General features: G+C 42.6%; 1 protein-coding gene across 4 annotated transcripts in view; it reads left to right on the top strand.

The window, feature by feature from the left end:
• LOC130142011 (zinc finger CCHC domain-containing protein 7-like) overlaps positions 1 to 27,826 on the top strand; it is a 124,607-nt gene that overhangs the window by 52,611 nt on the left and 44,170 nt on the right. The gene's annotated exons all lie outside the window — the stretch shown is intronic.

Genomic DNA, 27,826 nt, shown 5'->3' with positions numbered 1-27,826 from the left:
TTGATTCCTTAATTGCCGGGGAAATGCTGAATGTTTGGGATACCTAAACTTGCAGCCCCTCATGCTGTTTGTTGGAGACCTTTGGAAGTTTTACTTTTCGGGAATTGCCAGTAGGCAAGTGAACTTAAAACACTTGATTCTTTTCGCCATGTCCTGTTTTTTGTGAAGCCTTTATACCAAACCAGTTCACCTTGACTCTTGTGATTTTTGGTTTTCTTTTGGGCAGAGAGCAGTACAGAACGTCACAGAGCAGCAGCGAGCGTCCGCTGGCACTTTTCTGCTGAGAAGGGAGGTCATTCTGTTTTTTATTCTTCCATTTTTTCAAAAGACAGCAAACCGTAATTGAAACCAAGTTGCAGCAACTTGTTAAACACTTCAGGACCAGCACCCGTTTTTATCCAGCACCGATATTTAGACTGCAGCTGCTGCAGATAAACGCGAGGCCCCAGATGGTGGCTGTCTAATCCTCATGAGAATTCATGTCCTAGAGGCAGCTCTTATCTCTCCAGACCTGACATTGTCTGCAAGTCTGCTATAAGGGGAATAATATAAACATGCTATGCATGAGTTTCACTTCCTTGAATAACACAAAGACACAGGAAGTTAAGTTAAATGTTACCAGAATAGAGTTCAGATTACCGAAAGTCTGGCTATTTTTGTGACCCTACTAGGTAGCCGGTGGTTTGGGGCATAAGGTGCATACTCCAAACATCATATTGATTGCATTTTGCCACTCAGAGCTGTGGTACAGAGGTCGTTTTAAAGAATCTATTTGCATTTTGTTTTGTCTTTGCCACTAGTCACCCTTAGCTATCTGGGTAACTTTATAAAATGCAACTTTTCAGTCTCATCCCGGCTGTGCGGGAGGTGGTGGAAATATTCCTAGTAGATGTGTATCTTGGTGTTCTCCTTTCTGTTCCCCTGCCCCCACGCACCCGTTTGGCTGCCCTGGCAGGTGTGGGATGGACGGGCTCCCCTCCTCTCCAGAGCCTGCCAGCCCTGCGGGGGGACATTGTGGCTCTCCTGGCAGGCAGAGAGGTTTCTGTCTACTGACATGAAATGTCTCCTGTAACTTCTTTATTAAGTTACTTCGCCGCTATGTAACAGGGAGAATTTTGCACCACCTTCTCTATTTCCTTCCATGTACGCCTTTAAAAATAGTCTGTGTTAGGCTTTAGGTGAGCCAACTTTGTTTTTTAAAAACAGTGCTGATCGGTTCGTTCTAGCAGGTACCACAGGTATTTTTGTTGGTTTGGTGTATGACTTCACTTTTATCTTTTCAACTCTTAAGGTTTATTTTGCGCTCCACAGCAGCTGTAATGGTGTATTTTTTCACTGCCTGTGTAGGAGGAATTAGAAATGGAACAATTTCACAAGACCTACTTGCTTCACAAATTGAAAGTTGCTCCCCATCTCCTTCAGTGACAATGTGTGCTTGTGAACAAAAGGAGCTGCTAAAAAGGAGTGAAATCTAGCAGGGCTGTAGAGCTTAAAGTCCAAATGTGCCAGTATGACCATGCTTCAAAGGTAGCTAAGACTCAAAAGCATCTAGTTAAAATTTAAAGGGAGAAAAAAAAAATGGGGGAAAGAAAACCCAAAGTTGCTGGAATGGTGTTCATGGGAACAGGTTATCAGAGGTAAGTAAGTTTGGGAAGATATTTGAAAAGGGTAACTAAAAGAAGTATGTCATTATTGTCAGAAAAGAAAATTTACACTACTAAAAACCTAGTAGCATGGCAACTTCTTCAGAGACCAGCCTTTCTTGAAAGATGTATGTGTACTGAACTTTTCTGTGCTAAAATTGTGAGAAATAATTACAATATTTTTCAGCAAAGGAGGAATAGGAATATAGCATAAAATACTACAGCCTGATTTATCATCAGTGTCGTGGTATTTATTGAGTTGTTAACCTTTTGCTGATTTTACGTCTTATCTAATTTATGCTGTGCCTTATTGTTCTGCTCCGTACATGAAAAATTCCAGAGGCACTCAAGTTTCTAATGTTTCTTTCTAATGCTATATAAGAGTATCTTTTCTTGCCCGATATATTGCCCACTGCTCTGGAACTGAAAAACACAACATCTCAGGTGGTTCTGCAAAAATGTACATCTGAAGTCTCTGTAACATTGCAAATGGAGTCGTAATTTGGAGGTTTTCTGCTTTATTTAAAATAGAGTGAACAAAAGTTGTTAGATTTCTCATTCAGAAGCAAGCTAAAATCCTTTAACATTTTTTACCATGTGAAAGAAGGGAACAAAAATCATGCACTAAACTCTTGACAGTTTTGATCTATTTTAGGTCCAGCTGCACACAGAAGAGAGCTTATATGCTTTTTTTTTCCCCATATTTTAAATAACTGTGTCCCAGCCAATAGCATGTTGGTGAGAATGTACATGTGTTGGAAGTTTCACTAGTCAGATTTCTTTCAGTTGAAACTGCCTCATGAGGAACTACTAATTTTATCTCTCTAGTTTAATTTTGGCAAAAACTGGCAGTAGACTTTAATGGTATCTGGTAAGAAGGGTACTAGCAAGCTTTTATACATTGGTTTTCCTGCCATGGAAGTTGTAATTAAATATAATCAAACCATAATTACAAAATTTAGAGCTGTGTCCTGAAATTAAGATTAAATTGCATTTTATCTCACTATATAGCAGTACTGAGGACCTTCCTCGAAGAGACATCATCTTTCTGTTAAACCATCTATTGCCAAAGTCAGCTGGTCCACGGGAGCAGGCTCCAGAAGTACGCGCTGGCTTACCTCTCTGTGCTAGGCAGGATGCTCATGTCAGCTTGTTCACAGAAACTATTCCAGGTTGAGCTGGGATGCTCTTAGGCTTTAATAAACATTTTCTTAATATTTTGCCTGTATACATTAAGTAAATAAATAAAAAAAAGATCCCCTGAAGTCAATTACAGTTGTGCGGTTCGCTCATTAGTGATTCTATTTGTGTTCCTAAATAATTATTGTTAGCATTATTTATACTACGTACTAGTTTCCTGGGTGCACATTGTTGCATTGCAATAGCTGTAGGAGCACAACAGAATGATAACCTCTCAAGAGCTGAACATACAAGATAAAAGGTGTTTGAGATTAATATGCAAACAATTGAAAAACAATAGAAACAGAAGGTAAACTATACCACTTCTTGAAGTTGGCTTTTCTGTGTAACAAAACACTCAAAGACAAGAAATGTAAATGAAGATAGTTGTAACTACGGGGAGCACAAGCGTCATAGAATTTGTACATTATTAGTATGGAAAGCGAGCCAGGTATAGCGACGGTTTATTCCCGATGTAATCTTAGAAAATAGGGTGCAGTAGGAATGAACTTCCCTGTTTGCACTTGAAAGATTTCTCTGTGTTCTCTTTAATTTTAATGGCATTGATATTCCGTTTGCTTTATGAAACCCTTTATTACAAACAGTTATGAATATGAACATCTCATTTGACTGCTGATGAACAGAGGGGGAAATCTAAATTAAAACTTTAAATACCACTATTTAATTACCCAAATGGCTTTGACTGTGCTAAAGAGTGCCTGGGATTATTCTGTTTTTCAATTTGTTTTAATGCTTCCTTGGTAAAAGCTGATGGATTCCCAGGCCCATTGCTGTCACTGATGAACTATATAAAGATAAATGACATTATGGTAAATTCCACTTAATGACACATTTTTAATTTTCAGAACACAGACATTTTCTGGCTAGTGAATGAGGGCTAATTACCTGAAGATCAGAACAAAATAACTCCTCGTTTTGAAAGATAATAGAAAAGAAATGTTGCAGATTAATGGTGCTATTTATCTTTAAAAGAAAAAAAATTCTATCTTTATCCTGATAGTGCTGTTCCCTGAGGAACATGGTTATAAAATGAATCTGAAGTCGCAACTTAATAGGTTATTAAAATTATTTGAGTGTGGGCTCCTCTGGTTCAGCGTTTCCATAAATTTAAATTGAAGGTCTGCTGTATTTCTAAAGAAAGCGGCTTGTTTACGAGACCACAGGGAGCAGATAGGTTACTGACAAAAGATGCACTTAACCCCACTCTGTATCTCCTTTTTTTAGGCTTGAATGGAACAGATATGTTTCTGAAATAGTTGAGAGAAAAGTTTAAAATGTCTGAATTATGTTTCACTTGAGTCTTTTCTTTTTGGCTCATGTCATTAGAAGAGTAGATGGGAATAAAGAACACAGAGGTAAATTTGCTGTGGGGATGTGACATCGCGGCGTTGGCTATGAAATGCTGGAATCAAGAGATTTTTTAACTGATTGCACAGATGATATGCTGTTACTGCTTGCTGAGAGGACTTTAGCAGTGCAGTTTCACCTTTTAAAGAGCATGGGTAGAAAAATATTCTGAGTGCAGGTGTTGCATGCACTTGTTTGGGCTGCCTTGCTTCGTTTATCATTGTTCCCAGCTAGATTGCCAGAAAGAGTTCCGTCCCTCTCCATGCTGAAATTACAAATACGTCGTGAAAGCGAATTCCTCTCAGATACCATTCCCCTGCAGGGAACTAAATTTTTGGAGTGTGAAAATGTTAACGTGAGAAAGAAATTTTCATCCATGAAAATATCTTTCACAAGAGTTGTTACCCGGTCCTGAAAAGCTGGACTCTCGCTTGTACACTGACAGCCACGCTCCTAGAACAGGTTGTGCATGCCGAAGCACTCTTCCTTACGCCATCCCTGTGTGGTTCTCCCAGCGCCACCGCGGTTCTGTGGAATAACATTTGGGGCTCAGCCCCAGCAGAGTTGCTGTCAATTGGGAAGATGGCAGAGGTGTCCTGAGTTGGCCCGGGCAGGTAAGAGGGTTCTTGGAGTCTCCAAGGCTGGAAGACAAAAAGGTAAAAGGCGATTGCGTTCACTAAGTTCAGATATTGTGGGCTGAAGTCATAAGTGGGTTTTGGGGTTGTTTTGGTTTTGGTTTTTTTTCTGTTTCTGTTCACGAGGAAGGGTGTGTTGTTGGTCCCTCTCAACAAAGCTGGGCCGCACGCTGGTGATGCTTCGCCACAGCTCCGACCGCAGAAGCACGTGGATCTGCTCCTGCCGCCTGCGCTGCTGGAGGTGACGGGGCTGGACGTTTCCCTCCGTTGGGCAATGCATCTCAGTGACGTAAGGGTCGGTGCTGTCCTCTCTCCCCTGAGCTGCTCGTCCTCCTCCGCATTTGGACAGGCAAAATGCTTCAGTGTTTAAATATAGCCTGGTCTTCGGAGAGCTCCCCTCAGTAATTTTAAAGCTTTCCGTCCTGAGTGCCTCACCCTGCTGCCAGCTCTGTCCTGCTGTCCGTGGCGTAGCAGGCTTTGCCTTGGCAGCGCAGGAGCTGCAGGAGGAGCAGGAGGTCCTGCCTGGCTCTTCTCTGTGCTTCCACAGCCTGAGCTGGGATGCTGGGCAAGGGTGGAGCTGGTGGCATCACTTTGCTTCTCTGCCCTGTGCTGCTAATTGTTACACAAGGTAATGTGAAGGGGGGGGACGCTTACTCGGCCACCAGTGAGTCCTTCTCTAGCACCAAGGCATGCCCCATGGCTGCTTTGACCCTCCTTGGGAGCCTGGCGCCTGCTCCCTGTCCCAGCAGCCCAGCTGGGAAGGCGTCCTCAGAGCTGCGGCGTTGGTACGCGGCTGTAGCACTTGTCTGTCCAGTCTTGAGTGCCCGGGCAGCGTTGTGCTGCCTGGGCGGCATGTGCCCTGATGGGCTCCCCAGCACTGCCCAGAGCTCCCAGCAGCTCCCAGCTCCGTCCTGGCTCGGTGCATGGCTGAGCTCCATCTGCTGCTACTGGCTTTGGCCTGGCGTCCCTTCGTGCCACTGCACCTCCCCTGTCGCAGGTTGAGCTGCCATGGTCCCTGCACGCCCCAGAGCTGGGCAGCCTGGGTGGGGGCTGTGTCTGGGGGGAACCGGCACATTTGGGACCACTGGGGGCTGTGCTCTCACCCCTCCCTCCCCCCTGCCCAGGCCTCCCTCAGGAGCTTCTGAAACCCCCTGCATGGTGCTGCCATCCTTGGCCATGCACCCTAAGGCCTGTGGGCCTCTGCCTGTCCCGCCGCTGGTGCTGCCCACTGCCCCGGCCATGCTGCCCCCGCTGCTGCAGCCCGGTCGCTGCGGCCTTGCAACCTGCGCCCCCGCGCCCCGTCCTCACTGCTCTGGTTGGCCCCAGCAGGCCCCGGCGGGCGCTGTTATCTCCCTGATAACGGCAGCGAAGGGCAGAGCAGAGTTTCACTAAAGAAAAAGCAGGAACGGAATGCTGGCAGGCAGGCTGCTCACACTGCTCCCTCTGCCCTTCTGGCTTGTCACCAAATGAAATCTCTGTTGAAGCGACCTCTCCAAATGTAGGAATGTCATCTAACCACTCCGTTTCATGAAACACTTTAAAAATAGTAATCTAAAGGGAATTTTTATTATTATTATTTGGGTTTAGATACAAATTACTGCCACAGATACCTGTCTGTGAATTCTGAAAAGACAGTCTTAAGAAGAAATGTCTTGATGGCAACTTGTACGTGTTTGTTGGGCTTCATATTGTTTGTTTCCATCTTATGCATGCTGGAACAGATTGGGTTGCATATGGGGTTAAGTGCAGAATAATTAGAGTTTTAACCCCTGAGTAGGTCACTTACTAGTAAAATGTAGTGCTTTTGATGGCAAGAAGCAGAAAAAAACACCTTTAGCATCTCTGCTGGTTTTGCTGTGTTTTTCGTAGTTCTGACTACTTTGTGCTTGTCCTTTTTGCCTATCTTTTGCAGTGACATCTTTGCTCTTTCCCTGTGACTTTCCTTTCTTTTGGATTGTCCATCTACCTTGCAGACACTGGTGACCCACGGGTGGGGTTTTTTTGCATTTCTACTAGCCAGAACAAAACTAAAACACTTGATTACTAGCAAGACAGGCAAAAACACAAGGGGAGATCATCATACACAACTAACACATAGTGCCAAAGTAAAGAAGCAAATACAGAGCAGATTTATTTTGATTAAGTTTCGAAACAACTATTTGTTGAATTTTTTAAATTTTTATTATTTTTAATGCCCACAGCTTAAGATTCCACTGTGGATATTTGTTGCTGTGGATGAATCAGCAGTTCATCCAACAGTATTTTCTGTAAATTATTAATCTATTCAAGAAAGTCTAATGTGAGCATATTCTCTGCTTTTGAAGGATTACTGGAGTTTGCTTATGCAAGGGAGCAGTGGCTCACATGCCGGAGCAATTTCAAATGATTCAGAAACCAGCTACCCCCTGGTGAGTTCAGTCCTAGAAAAGCTTGATCTCATCTTCTGCCAGGCTGGTTCTTCTGCAGGACCTCTGCAGGAGAGACGGTCCATGAGAGCAGGCGTGCACCCCTGGATGTGCAGCTGGAGACCTTAGCGTCTTCTCTTGCTGTGCTCTTCAGGGCGTATGTATTGCAAGAGGCCACAGCAGCAGGTACTGTCAGCACAGGCTGGAGAACCAGGTTTTGGTTTCCCATTGCAAATTGTGGGGTTTCTTCACAAGAGAAGATTTTGCTTCTCTCTGTAATCCCGGTATTTTTAGGTGCAGCTCAATGATAACTTCCCTTGTACTTTTGTGTTTCATCCAGAAGTTCAGCAGATACTTCAGGAACGGTTACCAAAAAAACCCAACCGCTGTAAGAAAAGGGTTTATTTTCAAAATGTTATGGTCATAGTGCGGCTGAGGATGCTTCATTTACTGAAATTTTTTTGGAAACCAAACATCTTACAGAGTCTGGTCTGTCTTGGGGAATTGTCAGTGTTCATGTAGTAAATACACATTATTTTATCATCCCTACCTGCAGAGAAAAATCATATCGCTGCTTCTTGTGTTGCCCGTAGTTTACTATTTTCACTGAAAGTTTCAGTTGGTAAATCTGCACATTGTTCGAGAAGAGACTGTACAGCCACAGTGCTATGAGGGAGGATACTCTGCATTTCTTCAGTAATGTGTGTGAGGGGGAAGGAGCAGCACTTAAGGACTAAAGCAAAGCTGTTTTCTGACTGATCAGGGTTATTTTTTTTACCCTTTTTTTTTTTTTTTTGGAGGCTCAGAATCACAAAGATAGTTTTGAGAAGGAGCCTCCTATAGGTAGATTGTAATATCAAACCTATATCTTTTAATTAATGTAATTATGATACTACATATATGGAATAGAAATTGTATTCCATATACAATGGAATGTATCACTTAGGTTTAATAAATAGTACAATGCTATATTCTGAAATTCCGAGAGTTAGTTTTTCCTATTTTATTGTAGTAGTGCACAGAATATCAGACGTGTATGTCAATATTTTGCCTACATTTCTGATGGATTCTGCCTCCAGAAACTACAATTTATATTTTGGGGTTATATGGCTTTGGCTTTTCTGTTGGACAATTGTCTATACAGCTGAGGAGATCTTATTTAACAACAACAACAACAAAAAAAGCCCCCACCAACCAACCAACCAAAACCAAAAAAATTTCATTTAGATGATGTTATCCGTAGGCATAAGTCTTAAGAATAGCTGGCTCCCGTGGCTGTTGTAGCTCGTATCTAGCATTAATACATAAATTCTTCCAATTGTACTAATGGAATTCCAGTCCCAGGCAGCAGCGTTTTACAGCACCGTAGCAAAAAGCAATGTCTGAAACTAGGAGTGTCTCTAAGAAGTTCTTTCACGTTTAAGCAAAAATGTGCTCAGCAAAAAGAAATGTAAATTTAAGGAAAATCTCCAATTTCCTATTCTATGTGAAGCTTTGATTTTTTGCTGATTCAGGCAGTAGGGTTGACATTGGAGCCTCTCATTTCATCTGAAATAATCACTTTTTACTTTGGAACAGTCTTTCATTTTTCACAGCACTATCTTCTGAAACAGTCCACTTTGTATGTATGAATCTGTTTTTCTCCAGATAACACAGAAAGTAAAACTATTAGAAACAGGTTCCCATCTATTACTTTCTGGAGTGCATAGAGAAATACTAATTTTCAGTGGCACCCATTCGGGGACTTTACTGATGTTTTTTTGCCCCCCTTTCAAAAAAGACAAAAAGAGGAAGGAGGAAATACATCTGTCGTCTAAATTGACTGCGCGAACTAAAACATTACATTTCAATAGAAAATGTAAAAGGCACAGAGTTAATGTTAATAAAGCTGTCAGTAAAAACCCAGTTGCTGCAAGAACCATGCCTGAGTGGTTGCTGTAACCCGTGCAGGACCCGCGCTGGAGTGGTGCCTGGAAGCTGTCCCTGGAGCCATAAGCTTTGCCTGCTGGCTGGTGGGTAGCGCGGTGGTCTGTTCCTTTCGATCTCGTGCTGTTAAGATTTAAGACACACCAGGTCCACTTGACGTTGTGTCTTGCTGTACCAATTTGGGAGTCAAAATGAGGCGCTGCAGGGAGCGCTGTTGAGGAGGTTGGAGTAGCCAGGCATGCCTTTTGCAAGTGGAAGGTTTCACTCACTGGAGAGTGGCGCTGCTGATCTTTGCCCCGGTGAACTTGCAGCTGGTGGAACTCTGGCCTAGCTGCATGTAGGGAGGTTTTTCACCGATGCTAGCGCAATTTTAACCTTTTCTTTGAAGGTGGGATTGCCATGCTTTAAGGTACAGTTAGCATATGAATTCGGTTTTTCCAGCCATGACTGCCGCAGCGTGCCTCGTCCCGTCCGTTCATCTGTGTGTGAGATCTCGCCACGTGCCACACACGGATGGCGGTGGAGCTCAGCGCACGCATCCCCATGCTCCAGCCACGGCAGGCTGCCAGCTCCACCGTCTCCGCCAGCACCGAGCCAGGGGAACACACAGGTTTTGGCTAACACCATCCATTTTGGTAGCTGTCATGGCTGATGTGTCCCCGTTTCTTCCCTCCCCACTCCGGGGGAGGATAAGTTCAGCATTGCAACTTCTGGGCTGTGCAGCTTCTCCCTGGTGCGATCTCAGTTCCGGGGGTGTGAATACGCTGCTCGTCGCCAGAAGGGCAAGAAGCCTCTTCTGATGGGAACTCTTTTGTTCTGTGACCCAGGGCCAACCCCAGTGGCGTATCTCCTCTCATCATTTCATCTTAAAAACTGATTTTGTATCTCCTTCTGTTGCTATTCTGTGGCGGCCGGAGACTTTTACTCGTTCCACATGCTCTTGTTCCATTTCTGCCTCTTGTCATGCAGAACCAGTTCTCAGGGTCAGGACCGCCAGCTGCCTTATGTTTGTGACGCTACTGTCGCACTGAAATGCCATACAGGTGGACAGTGTTAAAGGCAGTATAAGAGCGTTTTGGTGACACAGTGAAAGCTGGAGATTGGCTGCTTATCTAACAAGATAAGGTTCGACAACCTGATTGGAACTGGTAGGAGCAGGCTAGAGAAGGGGACTCGGGTAGGGCCAGCAGTGCCGATGCCTCTGCAGATCAAGCTTCATTGAGGACACTTAGAGCACTCACGCAGAGAGGAACTTTGCCAGGAGTTGATGTTGTTCTAAATAGCAAAACCAGACTTTACTGATGGCTGGGAAGTGAACGCAGCTTTGATGATGTGCCCAAGTTGCTTTTAATCCCTGAAGAGATCTGCTCCTTGGAATGATATGCCCCACCAAGAAGAATGAGAAGAAGAGAATGTAATACTGTGGACAAACACCACTAGATCAGGCATTCCTGACATGCTCTGGAGGAAGTCTTTTCTGGTCCTCAGCTGGAAGGGTCATGGATATAACTTCAGAGATTTGGGAGGCAGAGCTGTTGTAAGGAAGGGAAAAAAATCTGTGAAGCTGTAGGTAGTGTGAAAAGAACCTCTGTGGGCCGGCAGTTGTGCTGTAATGCAATCCTTCATAATATGCTGGTGGGTAGCTTGGCCATACTGCAACATTTTCACGGGGCTAATCTGATCTGCTTGCTTCCCTTGCCTAATTACTGATGATTTTGGGGTTAGAAATAGGGTCTGCTCCCAGGACTCGTTGGGGTTCTTCTAAGGTTTGTTTTGTGTATGGCTTTCTGACTACTGTTCCTCCCTTCTGGTCACTCCTGTTGTTTCAATATTTTATTTTTTTTTCCTGGAAATAAAACCCCTGGTAATCCCTCCTGCTCCTTCACTCTACAGAAGTGTTTTCTTCTGAGTTTGGCTTCAGGGTCTTCAGTGGAGACATCTTCTGCACTCCTGGAGCAGCATTATTTTCTGTCTTGTGGCAGGCCACAGCTAGGTTCCCAATCTCCCAGCTCTTCATCTCCACTGCGGAGAGTGCTGGCCAGGAGACTGGTCTCTTCTCCTGAGGTTAGGCATGGATGGCGGGAGTCACTGACACTCCACTCTTCCCTCTGCTCCTGCTCCTCATGCCTCCGCACTCTTGGAGCCGCTCAGACACTCCCTGGTGCTGACTGTTGACTTCAGGCTCAGAGGCTGTCTTACCTTGGCGTACTTTGCTACTGCAAGTCTTTTCAGGCCAAAAATAAGGCAAATTTTCATTTTTCGTAAAGATGCGTTGCACATTCCAAACAGCAGTCAATTTTTTAGTGTATGCCTTCGGAAACCGTCACCTCTTGCATGGCAAGTAATTTAGGTTTCCCCTAGCCAATGCTGTTCTTGTCATTCGTGGGTTTGTAGCCTACTGCCTTTAAAGTTAGCGTGGATGACTGAAGTTAAGATATTTTCCAAGGCCCTTCTGTAGGAAGCAGTCTGTCTCTGATGTAACTTCTCAAGTATTCTTAATGCCTTTCCTCTCCACAAAATTCACTTTAAAAAAGCATAGGTAGCAAATGATATATCCACCATTCTTGTCAATGTCATGGCCTTGTGTCATGATGCTGAAAGGTATCTCCTCAAATTATTGTTCTCTAGTAGTTGTTTCTTTCGGAGCAGGCCTCTTGTATAGCTATTTGTTGAACTGTGTACCTACTGAATTAGTCAAAGACCTGGCTAAAACCATTTTTTTCTTTTCCTCTTTACCCCTCCCCCAAACTTGCTTTTGTTATGTATTGGCTTGCTAATCCTTGTGTTGAGCAGTATCAGACATCACCTTTCTTGGGGGCACTTAGTCCACTCTTCCGCTTTCTTTGTCAAAGGGCTCCCTTAATAGGAGAAGTCAACAGGGAGGACAAAAGGGATTGAAAGTTGTATTTAATCGGGGTCAGAGAGGTGGTGTTCAGAGTGACGGGCCCACAGGCAGGCTGGCCTTTTATGCTTTCCGACGCAGATGGTCCCAAAGCATTCAGCTAAGTGAAGAGAAAGCTGCCCAGTGAAAGCTATTGTAGGGCAGCATCGTTACAGTTGAGAAGGGTTGCCAGGGGTAACTGGAGAGTATCACCAGCATCCTGTGATCACTAGTCTGTGCCATTGAAAACCTTAGACCGAGGATCGCTCTGGGTCCCTTGGCATCCTCATGCTCCTGCATAAGCAGCAATATCTTATGCTACCTTTTTAAAATTTAATATCATTATTTTTACTTTGAGGCACATAAACTGTAGAATCATTTGCATTTCTTAATTTCCGAATAGCCACCTTCTGCAAAATGTACAGCCACTTGCTTTAGAACATATTGCTTTTCTTCCCCTGGGGAATAGTCTAATAATATTTGAACTTATTAAGATAACACTATGTTTACAGAAAGTTAATTTTTTAAAATTTGTCTGAGTGCAAGAATAGCTGAATTAAAAAAAAAAAAAAAGAAGACGAAGAAAAAAAGAAGGTTATATTATTCAACACAAATAAAGCCTGCAGGCATGTGCAAGAGCTTTGGGAACTGTGCCCAAAATAACCCAGGGGGATTGCTACAGTTCCTTCTTTGGTCTAAACAAATAGTATATCGCAGCAGGTAAAATGTGTTCCTGACAAAACAGTTGAACGCTGCTTTCCTTTTTAAACAGGAACCCTCCTGATTTTTTATTTTTTTTTTTTTGAAGCTGTAGATGCTCAAGATGGTAACTGGACCTTCGGTCTCATGTGAAACGCTCTTTGGAAGTGCAAACACAAGCGTGAACCTTGAGCAAAAGTGTCAGGAGTTCAGCACAGAAAAGTAACTGGTGACCAAGCAGCTGTCCCGTTCCGCCCCCTCCCCCCATGTGTGCCAGCAGCAGGCTGTGACCGTGCAGACGGCATCCCTGTGTGGCCAGGAGGGCGAAGGTGCTGCCCAGTTGGTGCTGCGGCTCCACCATCCTGGTGCTGCCTGGAGAGGACGTGGTGCCCTGGGACAGGTCTGACTGGGGCGGGTGGAGAGCCCACCCGGCAGTGCCCACACACCCAGGGCATCTGCTGGCGCCGGGGCTCGTCTCTTGTGCCAGAGAAGTGACAGGGACAGGAACAGGAGGTCACAGTCCAGCCTCGGCTTTATCATTTGCGGTTTCTCACAGTTGGTCATGACGAGAGCGCAGTCCTCTGCAATGTAGTGTAGAAGTGGCACAGCACTGACGGGATGCTTACGGAATGTCAGTTGTGCAGACTCCTCACACAAGTTAGCTGTAGAACTCAAAATTGGGAATTTCAATAAAAGGTTTGTGTGCATCTCATGAGATAATTGGAGACTTGACAGGAAAATCAGCCATTTTAGATATTTCAACAGTTTTGTACATTTGTAAGAGGGCAAATATTGTCCATGACTAAGCAACTCATATTTTCCACTAGTTTGTTTGTTCACTGCTGCAGGTCACGAGATATTCCAATCTAAGAATTCTCTTTGAAATCGGGAACAGTGGCGGCACCTATTGTGGGCTTCATTGGCCGTGTGTTCTCTGCACTATTTTTTTAATATTTTTTTTTTTTTCATTTGGTGTCAAGGGTTGTGTTATGGGTAAAAGGAATACCTGGAAGAATTCTGTGTTGTTTTCACTGTGGCACTGTAAGATTGCAAGGGAAAAGAAGGTTTTGCAGGGTTTTATAATGGCGAGCAGCCTTGGAAGTCAAAGTATAATCTTCATTATAATGAAACGTAGAAATAATGAAGGCTGGAGGCAGGTATGTAATTCAAAGAGCATGTCATCAGAGACAATGGCAAAAAAGGAAACGAGTGTTTCTACAACGCCTTAGATATGTTCTTTTCAAGCAACCAGTTAATTTATCGTTCTTCATGTTTCGAAGAGAGGAAGGCAAGTTGTACGTGCCCTTTCTCAGATTAACAGTAAGTAGTTGGCCCACTTATTTTCTTAGATTTTGAATGTTGCTGGTGAGTGATGTAATCTGTTTAAACAGTTTGTTTACTTGAAAGCATTTATGTTGAGTAGGTGGCTTTCTACTTTTGTACTGTATTTTCTTTTTTGAAAATCACTCGAAGAGGCTTACTGGGTAACAAATTGCAGATTATCTTTCCCTTATACTTCCCTCTGCACTTCTGTTAAGAAAAATAATAACAGTGCGATCGCATTTTTCCTACTGCATCAGCAAGCTATTGATCTTGCATGAACACAGGAGTAAACTAAAGCAAATGTACAAACAATGCGTTTCAAATATGCTGTCTTCACATTTCTTGAAAATTAATATATGATTTTTCAAGCTTGTGCAGTAGATGCAAAATACATGTCTGAATTCAGTCATACTGGATCTTCTGAATCACTGACTTACAGAAAAAGGAAGGGCAAACTCTAGCATCCCACCATTTCTTACTGACTTGAAATAAATTTATTTAAGGTTGTTCTCAGAGAGGTCCTAACTGCCACCCAAACCCAGTCATGTTTTAGTAGTTTGCTGCCTCTGGTTTTGCCCTCAGTTTAGGAGGTGAGTGCATGGGAAGAATATTTTAAGTCTGGTTTTTAATTGAGTTGGATTTTATTTTTTTTTTAGTTTAATTGAGAGTTGGATTTTTTTTTTCTAAACCACGTGCACTGAGCATCAAAGCCAAACCTCATGACAATTCATGGCTGTCAGCACCAGGTGCATGTGTACAATAGCTTCAGTGCCAGGCCACATGCTCGTTGCGTGTGGGACTGTTGCACGCTTGTGCCGCTGCATTTCTGTTAGTGACACACTGAATTGCAATTGCTCACCGGCGCCGTCAGTGCTGACCGCAATCCCCCACTGCAGGCAGTTGTTCCAGCAAAAACCACCTCCTGCAGCCATAGTTTCTTTGAGGCTCGTGAAGGCATCTAGGGCTTGATCCAGTACCAAAACCAACAGTGCTGCTGGCGAGCCCCTTCTGTGCCAAGGGCGTTCGGTAAGGCAACGTCTGATAAACTGACACCAAGTGAAACCTGCTGGTGTGCATGTTACTCTGCTGTCGAGATATGACAAATAAGACAGGACTTGTCTTTGGAGAGCCTCTGTAAGCACCAGAGCGGCCACTGCTGCAGTGCCCCGCATGTGCTGATCTGCCGGCGTTCGATGGACAGCCAAAGACGGGAGGGTAGACATGAGTCGTGTTCTGTCTCCTCCTCTGAAGTCTGGTTTGTCTTTTTCAAATTTTTTCAAATGCTGCCATCTCCCTTCACAAGAGTGTCTCTTGTAACGTTTGCCATGAGTTTCCACTTCCCAGACCCTCAAGACTATTAGAAATGGTATTGATCTTCACGAGATCTGTGGTGGCTCCACTTCACGGTGCAAAGCCTGTGCCCCGGTGAAGGATTCACAGCATCCGATGTGACGTTTTGTTGCTTTTCTTGTCCCCTTCCTCTTTGCTTACCACCTAGTGAAAGACAGTGGGAGTTAGAAAGAGTGTCTGTATTATTTTTTTTTTTAAAGGAGTGACCAGCTACCACACTGCTCAGGAAATTCGGTTGATTGCACATTTTAAATGAGGCATTGATAATTTTTTTCAGCGGTGGGACCAGTTGTTTTTTTCTGAGTGTTGCTAGGTAGAAGCAGAATCTGCTTTGCAACCAGCCCTTTAATCATGGATTCAGACATCCCTTGCTCTTGTCCAGATGAAGGGGGGCGGGGGGGGGAAACCTGATTTCTGGAAGATTTCACAAATTATTGCTCGGACTTGTGATACGGAAAGTATATTCAGTGTTTGCAGAGTAGAATCATAACTCTGCTACAGTGTAAGGGACTTTCGCCTGAGGCATATAGGCTAAACTGATTAGGTTATTCAGGCCTTATTAGAAAAGAATGACTTAAATCACAACTTCAGAAATGTTTCAGCTTTCTCAGATTAATACAAATGTTTCAGTCCCACACATGAAGTTACTGAGATGAATTAAATAACTGCATATTTTTAAAGAATATGACTGCTTAAAAATCAACAATGAAACAAACAAAAAAAAGCTTTAATCAAACAAAAACATTATAAATTAAAAAACCCAAACACCTGTAAATATGAAGTGCGTAACAGTTTCCTACTGGAACAGTGAAAAATCGAGAGTTGCAGTATTTATATCCAGGTAGGAAGAGCAGGTGTGTTATACAGTTCTATTAATGTCAGGAAAAAGTGCTATTAAATGTCTTTAAGTGCTACTTTCAAAACAATTACGTGCACCTTAACTACTTCTGTTGTCTCATTGATTTTCAGCAGTGGCTGGTTAAACTCTCTGAATTTAAATGCTTAAAATCAAACATAAGACTTGTGAGCTCTACTTGTCCCCACAAAACTTTAATATCTTGAGCAGATCAACACAGGCTGTGAAAATATTTGAGCAGCATTCACCAGGGTTAATATGGTGCTTAACCACTGGGGCACTTCTTCCTTGATCTCATGTTTATTCACCCTCAGATATTTATCTGAATGGACAACTTGCTTTTTTTTTTTCCAATGATTTTTTTTTATAGAACAAGACTTCTGAATTTGAGCACAGATTGGTTGCAGTACAATTTCTAGGCCAGTAACCACATCCAGCACAAACTGTATTTATGCTTAATTTCTTTCTTAAGTAGAAAGTAGAACACAGGGTATGTTATCTATGCCTAAAAGCACTATGGTTCTAGTTTAATGCTTGTTGGTTATTGAAACTTGGTTAGTAGTGCATTCAGAGCGTAAGTATTGCTATTGTCTAATTGCAGTTCAGTGAAACAGGGCTGACTTTTCCTCTGACTTCTTTTATGCATCCATGCTGAATAACCAAAAAACCCCCACCCAAACCCCCAAACAAACAAACAAACACCAAAAAAAAGAAGTGTAAATACCTCTTTTGTACCAGGCGCTTTAAGTGTCAGTTGCGGTTACAGTGCATCCTCCTTCAAAGGACTCCAGCTTTTTTTCTGAAAGAATGAAAGATAGTGTGTACTAAATATACATCGTCTTTCAAACACGGGATCTGAGGATATGGAAAAAAACACCATATGAGGACTTCCAATTTTTCTATCCATTGCAGGCTTTTGTACAGAAAATTGGCTTCCCTCTGTTTCTTTGGTAACTCTTTGGCCACTAGTGAAAGCCATGGCCTAGCGCAGTGGTCTCCAAACACGTTCGATCACACACCCCTATCAGGAAAAACATTTTTGAGCCCACACCCTCACCATATGTGTATTTATTTATTTATAAATTATATACATGTAATACTGTACTGATGTCTTATGTACATTATAAAACATAGACAAAATAGAAAGTAAAAAAGGATGAGAAAAACATTAGGTAAACGATGTTTTAAAAACATATTTTATTTTATTTATTAATGGTTAAAAAAAAAAAATTCCTCCTGTGGTGCCTGTACCCCACTGTCAAGATGTACATGCTGGTGTACATGGGAAACAGATGAAATTGGGAGTCTCAGATGCTTTGGGGGATTATTGTTTTCCACTTGCACCACTGAAACATTTTTGAATAAGCAAAAATTGAATTCTCTCATTGAGAATCGTTCTTTGCTGATTCTAGAGAGACATCACATTTTCTTTTCCCCACTTTCTCTTTTCTTCAGAAAAAGGAGGAAAGAGAGAGACATCTTTTCTGCTGCGTCCTTCTTGCAAGGACGAAACTGTTCTAGCCAGTGAGAATTAGTAGTTCTTTAGCAAGGCCACTTTGTTTTTCATCACCTTGCAATTGTGCCTCAAGTATGGAAATAATGTGTTTCTGGAAAACTCTGTTTTCTATTGCGAGCTGATGTTGAGAGAAGTCCATCCCGGTTGTCCCAAGAAAAGGATGTCTTTGTCATGTGGAATGTAGTACACCAAAAAATGAGGACTGAAATGGAAAAGACACTGTTCTTTTGAATTCTCTGCTTCTTTTCAATCTGTGTCCCTCAGAACCCAACCAATGTGAGATCATGCTCAAGAGGTACGACTCTCAGGGTCTCCACAGCTTACTAATGCTGTTTGGTGCTTTCACATTTGAAGTGTCTACAGAGCTTCACAGTGGGTTGAGAGCAATGTATCATCTTCGCTAGGGCAAACTACAATCTTCCATGTTAGTGACTCTCAGAAGAGCCACTGCAGCATCTTGATGCATGCTTACAAACCATGAAGAAGGCATTGAGAAGAACTTTCCCCCTTTTCCGGCAGTGAGAGATGTTTGTGGTGCATGCCTCCAGATACAGGCTAAAAGATCTGCCTGTCTGGTATGGTAGTAAGCTCGTAAAAAGCTCAGGAACACCAAAATTAGAGCAGAGTCTTAACACTGGAGTTTTCTTCTCGTAAAATCACGACGTGCCGTTAGACATCTGCACTGGATCAGTGCTTTGTTACCACTTGCTGTTAGGAGTGCTGTGTTGCTGGAGCTTTTCTCATGTCTTTGTTTTCCTGGAAGTTGCGAGTTTGAAGATGATTTAACATGGAGGGGCACCGTAGTGCCCAGGGTGCTGCTTGTATTCCTCACGTGTGCCACATGAGGAGGTTTCCTTGGGTAGAATTTTTTCGTCTATGGGAAATCAATGAAGTGGTGTGGATTTCTGTTCCTGAATTGTTAGAATTTTTCTTTCAGTATGAATATTTTTTCAGGAGCCTCCTGCATGTGTTTCCTATTCCATCTTTACTATAATCCTCACGAGGATCAAAAAGAGGAACTAGGGATGTATCCAACAGGTTTTCACCCACTCCAGGTCTCCATAGTAGCTTTAGCTCAAACTTCAGTTCTGCTCTCAGGGTAACGCAGTCGCCTGCATCCTAGTTTTGATCAGGCTTTGGGGGATTCCTTTCATCTAGAGGTAAAGACCATGTAAAGACCTCTCTGGTGTTCTGTTCTGGTGTCATTTTAGCCTGCTCTTCATCACGTTAGAGCTCTGTACTACCTTTGGAACCTGTTAACCGCATTGGTGCCGTTACACTTTAGTACTCGGGCATTCCCATTTCCATCTGTGTCTTTAGAAGTGTTGAGGGTTGTACTCCTCCATATCTGTGAAGCTACCGAATGATGTGTAACATTTCAAAACCTTGAAAAGCTATAGGCACGGTCTAAGTCTGGTTGTGTTAACAATTTATAAATTGCTTCTCCTAAGAACCACAGAAGTGCCAAATGAGAATCAAGCCACGATGTCTAGCCGTTACAGTTTGTTCTCTAGAGACAGGTTAGTCACTGTGGAGTTTGTTTGAATGCTCCCAGGAAAGGAATCTGAAAGCACTGAGAACCTTTGGAGCTGTTCTAGTATGACCACCTGGGGTCTGCCTCATCCCAGAGACCCAGTGGTGGTTCTTCACGACTTCCAAGAGCTGTTCTTCTCCCACATGACTATGTGGGGAGAGCCTGGTCTGACCATGAGGGTGGGAAGGGGTTATCAGAACTGGGAGGATTTAGCTTGCCATCGCCCAATGAGTCAGGTTATCAGCATGAAGGACAGTTGAAGTGAAATTCTAGCCCATAGCCAAAGACTGGCAGTTAGCTTGTGTTGAAATGTGATTTTTTTTTTTTTATTCTTTTTTCCTGGTTTAAAGCTTTTTTGAATTTCAGGGCAAAAGTAGAGGCAAGAGCTCCAATTAAACTTTACAGGCTTCAGATGCTTATCTACATCAGCATTCTTCAAACTCAGGAATTTCCTAATGGCAGCATCAAGAGAGCCGTGCTTTTTTTCTAGGATACAGTTGATGGTTAATGGTTTCAGGTTTGTTATTCAGTTGAAGAATTAATGAATCATTTCCAAGGAACTTTAAATCTGGATTCCTCTCCATTGTGGGAAGAGGCATAATGTTGTTAGCCCATCTCTTACACAGCTTCTTTTAGGCCCAGTGACTTTGCCAGATCAGGCACCACGAGCCTTAGTAGAACAAGGCTTCGTGGACTTTGCTCCCTCTTTTCTATTTGTATCTCCTTCATTCTGTATTGGTGGAGAAAGACGCACTATGTTGCCAAAAGAGATTCCCAAGGTACAACTGTAGATTTGCTGTTAACTGACACTTGAGAGGTGGAGCAGCGGTACTTTTCAGGCTCGTGTCTTAGCCGTTAATTGAGTACCATTTTAGCTGACTCCGTGAAGGAATCTGTACAGATCGTTAAAGCAATCCGTGGGCACTGGTTAGGCTTCTGGGCTCTAACAGTTAACGCTGATAACTGCAGTAGATACCAGTCTTCAAGGGCTGATTAAGAGGTGAAGATTCTGCATGGTGATGCAGCTGCCAAAGCCTCTGGCTTCCCTTATGACCTTCTTCGATGAAGTGCTGTATTGCCACTGACAAAATCTGCTGCGCAGTAATGATGACTTAAATACAGAAATAGGCTCAGTGATGTTGGAGTCAGTACTCCAGCATCAATTCTTGGCATCCTATTGATCCTCCAAGAAATTTCAGGATAGCACTTGCCCTGGAGCTAGACCCATGCAGACCTCTCTAGTCCTCCACGCCAGGACCTTGACCGCCCAGCCCGAGCTCTGCTGGCGGTCGTCCCTCGCAGACTGGCTGGGGGGAGGTTTGCAGTGACGTTCAGTTCGATACCTGAGTGAATAGTACGGACGTGTTGTCAGATGAATCGCACCAGAAAATTATTATTCCTATTTTGAAATTATAATTGTGATTTTTTAGTGATTAACTTAAAACAGTCTAAGGCCATTTTTGGCAGTAATCTGTCCTGAAGCTTCCCTTTATTTTATGACTGTACTTTTGATTTTATCTCATGCATTTTTTCACAGGTAATTCTGAGTTAGCATTTATTATTTTTCTCTTCACCAGGGACTGCTGGAATCCAAAAGGTATTTAAGACAACTTAATCAAATAGTTTAAAAGGCTTTCTCTTCAAAGTAAATTATTCCTATTTCAGTCATATAGGAAATAGTCAAAAAGTGAATTCTTGATGCACCCAGTGAGGACAAAGGATTTGTGTTCTGTCTTTCCTTCTCTAAATTAGAAATCACAGTATAGACAACGGAATTTCTAAATCATATGTTACACCTTATTCTCTGGTGGGAATAAAATGTTCATGTTTGCCTCCTTTTCTCTGTTTAACTTTGACTGCTGTGAACACTAGGAATAATGACCCTGCAGCTTTTCTTTCTTTTTTTTTTCCTCTTCTTCTTTTTTTTTTTTTTTTTTTTTTTTTTTAAATCTATTCATTTTATACTTTTCAGACAGATTTTTCCCCGGGGTGAAACAAAGGTTAACTGAAATTTCCTCTGTTGTGTACCTGAACGAATCAGCAGTTTGAGAAGGAAATCCCATTGATGGGCAAAGAGAGTGACAGGCTCTATTTAAAGAATTCCCCCGACTGTGTGGTAGACCAACCATGCCATGAATTTAACTGTTCCTGTGGTCCCCATACTTGTACCCACCAAAAAGAGAGAAAAACCTACTTTGTTCTGCAAATGTTGCGCTAAGCTTTGAAAATCATGAGCCACTGAGTTTTGTGAATTAACATTACTAGCAGTGGTCAAGACTAAAGGAAGCAGTGTTTATAGCATGAGACAGAAAACAGACAGAAAATTATGCGTACTTACCTAAGAGAAAAAACAGAGTATGTATTTCTGTTTTAACCTGTGTCTGTGCATTTTAGCAATTTGGTGCTATACATATTCCTCAAGAATACGATTTACAGAATCATATTGTCTTTCACCTTTTTCACTGCACATCATTATTCCCACTTAGTTCGTGAAACGTCTTGCCCATACATACCCATAAGAATAAATGGAGTTGAGGTAGATGCAAAAGGACATACACTTGGGAGAAGGTTCAGGATTTATTGTTAGAGAAGTTGTCTAGCAGTTCAGCTATGCAGAAAAGAGAGACACAGCTGAAATGCAATACTGAATGCCTGACATTCACCAAAAAGAGGCAGGATGTGCTAGCACCTGGGTGATTCTTGTATTTTTTCGTGGGCCCTTTAAATATCAAAAGCACACATCTCTGCCTGGTTAGGTTACTCCTAATTCATCTGTATTAAACTTCATGACCTGTGCGTCTTCTTGAAAACTGCGGCTCTGGCCCTGCAGCGGGCCCCAGCCAAACATGCTGCCTAGGGATTATAAGTACCACGTCGGAGCCCCCAGCCATCAGACTTTCCTTCTTTGGCAATGACGGTTGTCTTCTCCCATGGGTAATGGCTGCTTAAATTTGCTTAAAGTTGCTTTCATAGGTCTTGGGGTTTGGTGGTTGGGTTTGGTTTTTTTTTTTGGTTTTTGTTTTTTTTTTTCACTTATGCAGAACTGTTCAGAGGTGTGGGTTTTTTCTTCTTAAACTCTGGTATGCTTTTGGCCGATGCTGCCTTCGCTTCAATCAACTTCTTACGTTTTAATTCATTTCAAATGGGTTGAGTTTTGCTGCTTGTTCACTGTCACCTTTCAGATTTTGTGAAAAAGTCCTGCTGGATCAGATGAACGTTCCTAAAAATTAAGTATTGCATGTATTTTCTCACTGGCAGAAGTGCATAGTACTGCACACACATACATACATACATATATATATACACACACACACACACGTATATACATATTAGGTAGCAAGGGGAGAGGCAGAAGTAAATCACCTTTTTCCTCATCAAAGCAAAGCTGAGAAATCCCTAGAAGTGTCTTAAGAAAAATACTACAGTTGGTTCCATTCCCTCTTCACAGCAGTTAATTTGAGTAACTGGGTGTTGCAGAGAGGGCTCCATCCACTGTGGCTGGTGTGCATCTTCTAGCCTGGGTACCCTGCAAGGAGTTGTCCATGTTGGGATGGAGCTGGAACTGCAACAAATCAGGAACCTGTGATGCAGGTGCGTGACTGGTCTCTCCGGACAGTGTGCTGAGATCCACAGGTTGCACGAGGAGTCACTCAGACCTGTGGTTCCCTCCCTCCAAATGTGTTTTGGAGCCCTCTGTACCTGCGCTGTGCTGCATCCAGATGTGGCTTGGGCACAAACTTCAGGCAGGATAAGGAGGACTAGCTCCCTTTTCAGTTCACAGTTAGTCTTCAGTGCCCGCAGAGAGATGTCATTTACTTCAAAAACTTCTGGTGACGTGCGTGTGCATGTATATAGATACACACACACACATATATATATATATGGGTACTTGGGATACATCTTCCCAGAAGAGAAGAATGTATAGTGCATCCTAGTGCATAGAAATCTGGATTCCTGTGCTTTGCAAAGTCTAATGCAGGGAGGCAATCTCGACTTCTTTTGTGGGACGCTGCTTGGTTGGTACGACTTCACACTTCCATTACTTGTATTTTGGAGGAAGGGCTGCTTGAACACAGAAAAACGGGGAACTCTTTATAGAAAATTATGTTACAGTCAGACTTGAATCACTTTGGTTCAAACATAAACAGGAGTTTTTTCAGATATACGCAAAACGTCACAATGTGAAATTCTTACAGATCTAGATAATTTTTAGGGGTTTAAGACTTATCATTTTAAAATGTTATTTGTTATTCTAGTAGCAGCAGAAGCTGTGTCCTGACATGCTAAATATTGTTCAGAGATACGTCTGAAACAGTCCTTGCCACAGAGGTCTTACAGGGGAATGTAATTAGGGTTCCCTATTCTGTAATGTGCTATATTAATTAGCAGTCAAAATCCAATTTTTAAAGCCCAGCTTTGAATTGTGTTTGCCCTTCAGGCCACATATCGTACCGTCACAGCTTGAAGCATCCTGTTTCACTGAATTGATCATAAACTAAACTAAATAAAATACATGTCTGCCTGTATTTTCCAATTAGAAGGGAGCAGGGGTGGCACGACTTGCCTTCCCCTTTTAAGAAAACGTAGTGGTTTATTTTCAAAGTTGAATGTCCATACTCTACCGTTTCTCTGTGTTTTTTAAATGAGGTAATGGAATAAACCCTTGCAGGCAGGCTGAACTTGCATGGGGAAACAGGGACGTGTTTTCTCCCAGCCCCAATAAGCAAAGTGTGACTTTTTGGCGGGGTCAAAATCTGCACCCGGACGTGCTCTGCCTTGCTGGGGTAGCCTGCTTGCTGCTGGGATCGTTGGTGGTGTGGCATATAAGGAAATCTTCTGAGCAGTTTATTGTTGATTCTAAGTCAGTTTTTTGTTCTGTGGAAACGGATTGTTTCTCCGGGTAATTTCAGGGTTTGACTGCTGGTCCTCATTCTCCCTCCTCCCCTCTTCTCCCTTTCTGGAATGAAAGAGGGAAGGCTTGAATGCACATTGAACAGTGGTCCTAAATCTGGCTTCGCCATGAGCACTGCTCGGAAATTTACATTTTCATGCTGGTGGAGGGATACATCTGAATCTCAATGATCTTTCAAAATTTTTCTTTAAGTAAAAGCAAAGCTGTTGTGTATCATTCATCCTGTTGTAGAGGGGCACAGGACAGCCAAAGTGTAATACTTGCTAAAGGAAGAACCTTGCACAGAGCTTCCATTTACATCTAAACTGTAGATATTTTGCATCCTCTTCTTCCCCTCCTCTCCTTCCCTGTTCTGCAATTTGAAAAACCCATTTTTTTCAAAGTATAAATTCAAGAAACTTAGACAACAAGTTGTATTTTTTTAGTTGAGGTATAGGAATTAGTGTAATCTTACAAAGGAGATTGCTTTTAACGAATGAAGATGAGAAAGAATAAAAGCACAAATTTGCTGAAGATGTTCTGGGAGGATTTTATTAATACACTGTGAAATCTCACAGGACCCTTTAAGTAATGTAAATTTCAAGCGTGCAACTTCTCCACAGAAAAAAAAAAGAGGAAAGTCTTGACAGAGATTATCTGAATACTTTTAAAACTGCTGCTTTCTTAAGAGTAAAAACAAAGTGCTCATAGCCCCATTCTTAAGGCAGAAATCTGTCCTCTCTGTGTGTGTGTGTGTGTGTGTGCACGTCTGAAAAAAGGATGAAACGATTTAATGAGTTACTGGCTTGGCCTTGGAAAACATCAGGTGGCAGATTTAATTGTACCAGTCTTTGCTAAATACGGAAACTTTCCGTAATTAGCATATGTGTTTCATGCCTGTGCTTTGACCAAAATCACCCTCTCAGTCCCAGGGGGAGGTCTGAGGCTACTGATTGGGGGTTTGGGGTGGGAGAGCATCGTCCTTGCGCACCTCAAGGTGCTGAGGGGTGCTGGCTGCCTGCCCACCCCAGGGCTGCAAGCTGGGCCACCACTGTCTCCTTGCAAGAAGAGTTTCTTGAAGTCAGCGGTCCCAGGCCTGTCGCCTGCATGCCTCTGAGTATTAAGGAGTGAAAACAAACGTTATGGGTGCTACAGACCAGGGAGAGCGCGGTACAATGGGGTCCTCAACACGCCGATGGGTATTGCCGCTGGAGAACGAGCAAAGGGCAGCTGCAGGGCTGGGGGAAGGTGGAGTGGCCAGAAAGCCAGCTCAGGGGAACCCGCAAGCCACCCAGAGACTGGAAGTGCCTGTTGGACAAGTTAATTCATCCGAATAAGTACAGTGAACTGGGGGGAAGGGGAGGTATTTGTCAACTTGAGCAGAGTTTTGTGCTTCGTCTCATGATTTAGTGCTGTGGTCAATGAGGAAAATCGGTGGAGATTTTTCTGTGTGTCTCTAAAGCAAGATTTCGTGTTGGGTGCAGAAGTGTAACCCTTCCTACGTATTTCAGTCTGAATAGTTTCTTGTGAGTAAAACCAGAGCCTGATGCAATCTGTTGTGAATTAGACGTAACTTTTAGGTCACCAAACAAGTTTAGTGGAGATATATTTTGTAGTAATATTAATTCATTACTTAAAAAAAAAAAAAAAAAAGTATTTTTATACAGAAAAAAAGAAATGAAAGCTCTTGTATTTATTTTTGAGCATTTTTAGTTTCTAGCATTAGGAATAATTGAATCTTTGTATCACGGTTTTCCCCTATGAAGCAGGGGATTTTGACAGTGAAGAAGAGAAACTTAGTTGGTTTGTCCTCAGGAAGGACATGCCTAATGATTAACAGGAGTTAATTCGCTGGTAATTTTGATCTGTAACCTGCCAACCATTCTGTACGTGCATTTCTGTGAAACATGGCGCTCACAGTACTGATTGCCAAGGCAGAATTTTGAATTACAGATATTTTTTCTTCATGTATGACTTTCCCTAACAGGCTTCCAAGTAATAAATAATGCTCTCAAATATGTCAGCACGTTTCTTTACTTGCAATGACCGGACACCAAAGGCCTGATTTTCCCTTGGGCATACCCACGACTCACTTGCACCGAAGCGACCTGATGCAATGCTGTCTCTTCCGTCCTCTTTGCTGGGACCTGAGAGTCCGGGAGAAGCAGTCTCCAGGGCTGCGGGCATGGTACCACTTCTCGTTCGGGTCATAGCTTCTCACCCTGAATGATGCTCGAGTGAAGGATGTGTTGGGGGCTTGTACTGGAGTTTGTGCCGTGGCAGTTGCTATGTGTACCATGACTTAGGTACGACACATCATTCAAATTGATGTACGAATAGGCTAGTTAATTCATTATTTATGTCTCTGTGATGGTTTTTAAGTGTTATTGGCATTAGCCAGTAAAATAAAATAAAAGCAAAATAAAACCATTTCAGAGTGCTTTCAGATTACAGAAGATAGTATTAGCCCCAGATTCTGGATGAAGAACAGCAGCAAGCAGGTATTATGCTCTAAAGCACCCCTTGCATGTTTGAGTGACGTACCTTGTACCCAGATACTGCATTACACACTTCAGCTGAGATTACTGACTTTTTCCATAAATGAAGGGTTAGACATGACATTATAGAGGGTATAATTTTAATTTCTAGTCATTGGAAATGAATAGTAACAATCAAAATCAGTTGGATACATTTTTACTGGTTTTTCTACCATTTGTAAATCTTGATGTTGTTGTGATTTGTGTTAATAACACATATATAGATGCTTCAGATTTGGATTGTGGGAACAGGATGGAACAATTTGCATTAAAAAGTCTGCAAACACACGGGATTAATTTGTGCACAGGTTGTAATGGTTACTGCAAAAGTATAGGTAAGGTGAACACCTCTGTTGACATGAATCCTCCTTTAATGATGAAAAAGATGATGCAGCTGTCTTTGCACAGCGAGAGAAGTAAACAGTGTTGACATGCAGAATTTTTAAACAGCTGTAACTGCGTCCCTGTTCTTTTAGCTCGCTGCTTTTTATTTCCTTTTATATTTTTTCTTTTTACTTCTGCCAGTCCAAAGGCTGTCTGTGAGAAGGTTATGGTGTGACAGTTGATAATTTAGTGTGTCGTCCTGATTTATTGCACATTACCAAACTCTGTTTTGAAATAGAGTTACTTAGCTTACAGTCTTTAGTTGCCGTGGTTATGCATAAAGTCATTTTGGCATGCAGCAGTCAGAAAGCAGTGCTGAAGACACAGATTTTTCTAATTTGCAAAGAGGAAAAGCATATTTTATGCTGCGCATTAACTTCTTGTTCCATGTGCTCCCACTCTGGCAAGCTCTGGATTGCAGCTAGGCATCCCCATGAGTGCAGGCAGAGATAATTCAAATGGCTGGAAACAGAAGCTTTGGAGTCCCTGCCTCTGAAGAAATTAAATCCTTGCCTGAATTTATACCCTGGGGGGCAGCGCAAGAGGGTGGTGTCAGGTGAAGTCCACCCAAGAGTTGGACGTCTGCTGGTTTTAAGGTCAAGCAAATTTGATGCCGAGTGGGCTGATAGCTTTCCTTTACTGAAGACAGAGCTAGTTTCTCTGCTTTAGTACAATTCAGAGTCTATTACCAGTTTCAGT

Source organism: Falco biarmicus, chromosome W, assembly GCF_023638135.1.
Source record: "Falco biarmicus isolate bFalBia1 chromosome W, bFalBia1.pri, whole genome shotgun sequence".
Classification (NCBI taxonomy): Eukaryota; Metazoa; Chordata; class Aves; order Falconiformes; family Falconidae; genus Falco; species Falco biarmicus.
This window is presented reverse-complemented; position numbering and strand designations above follow the sequence as displayed.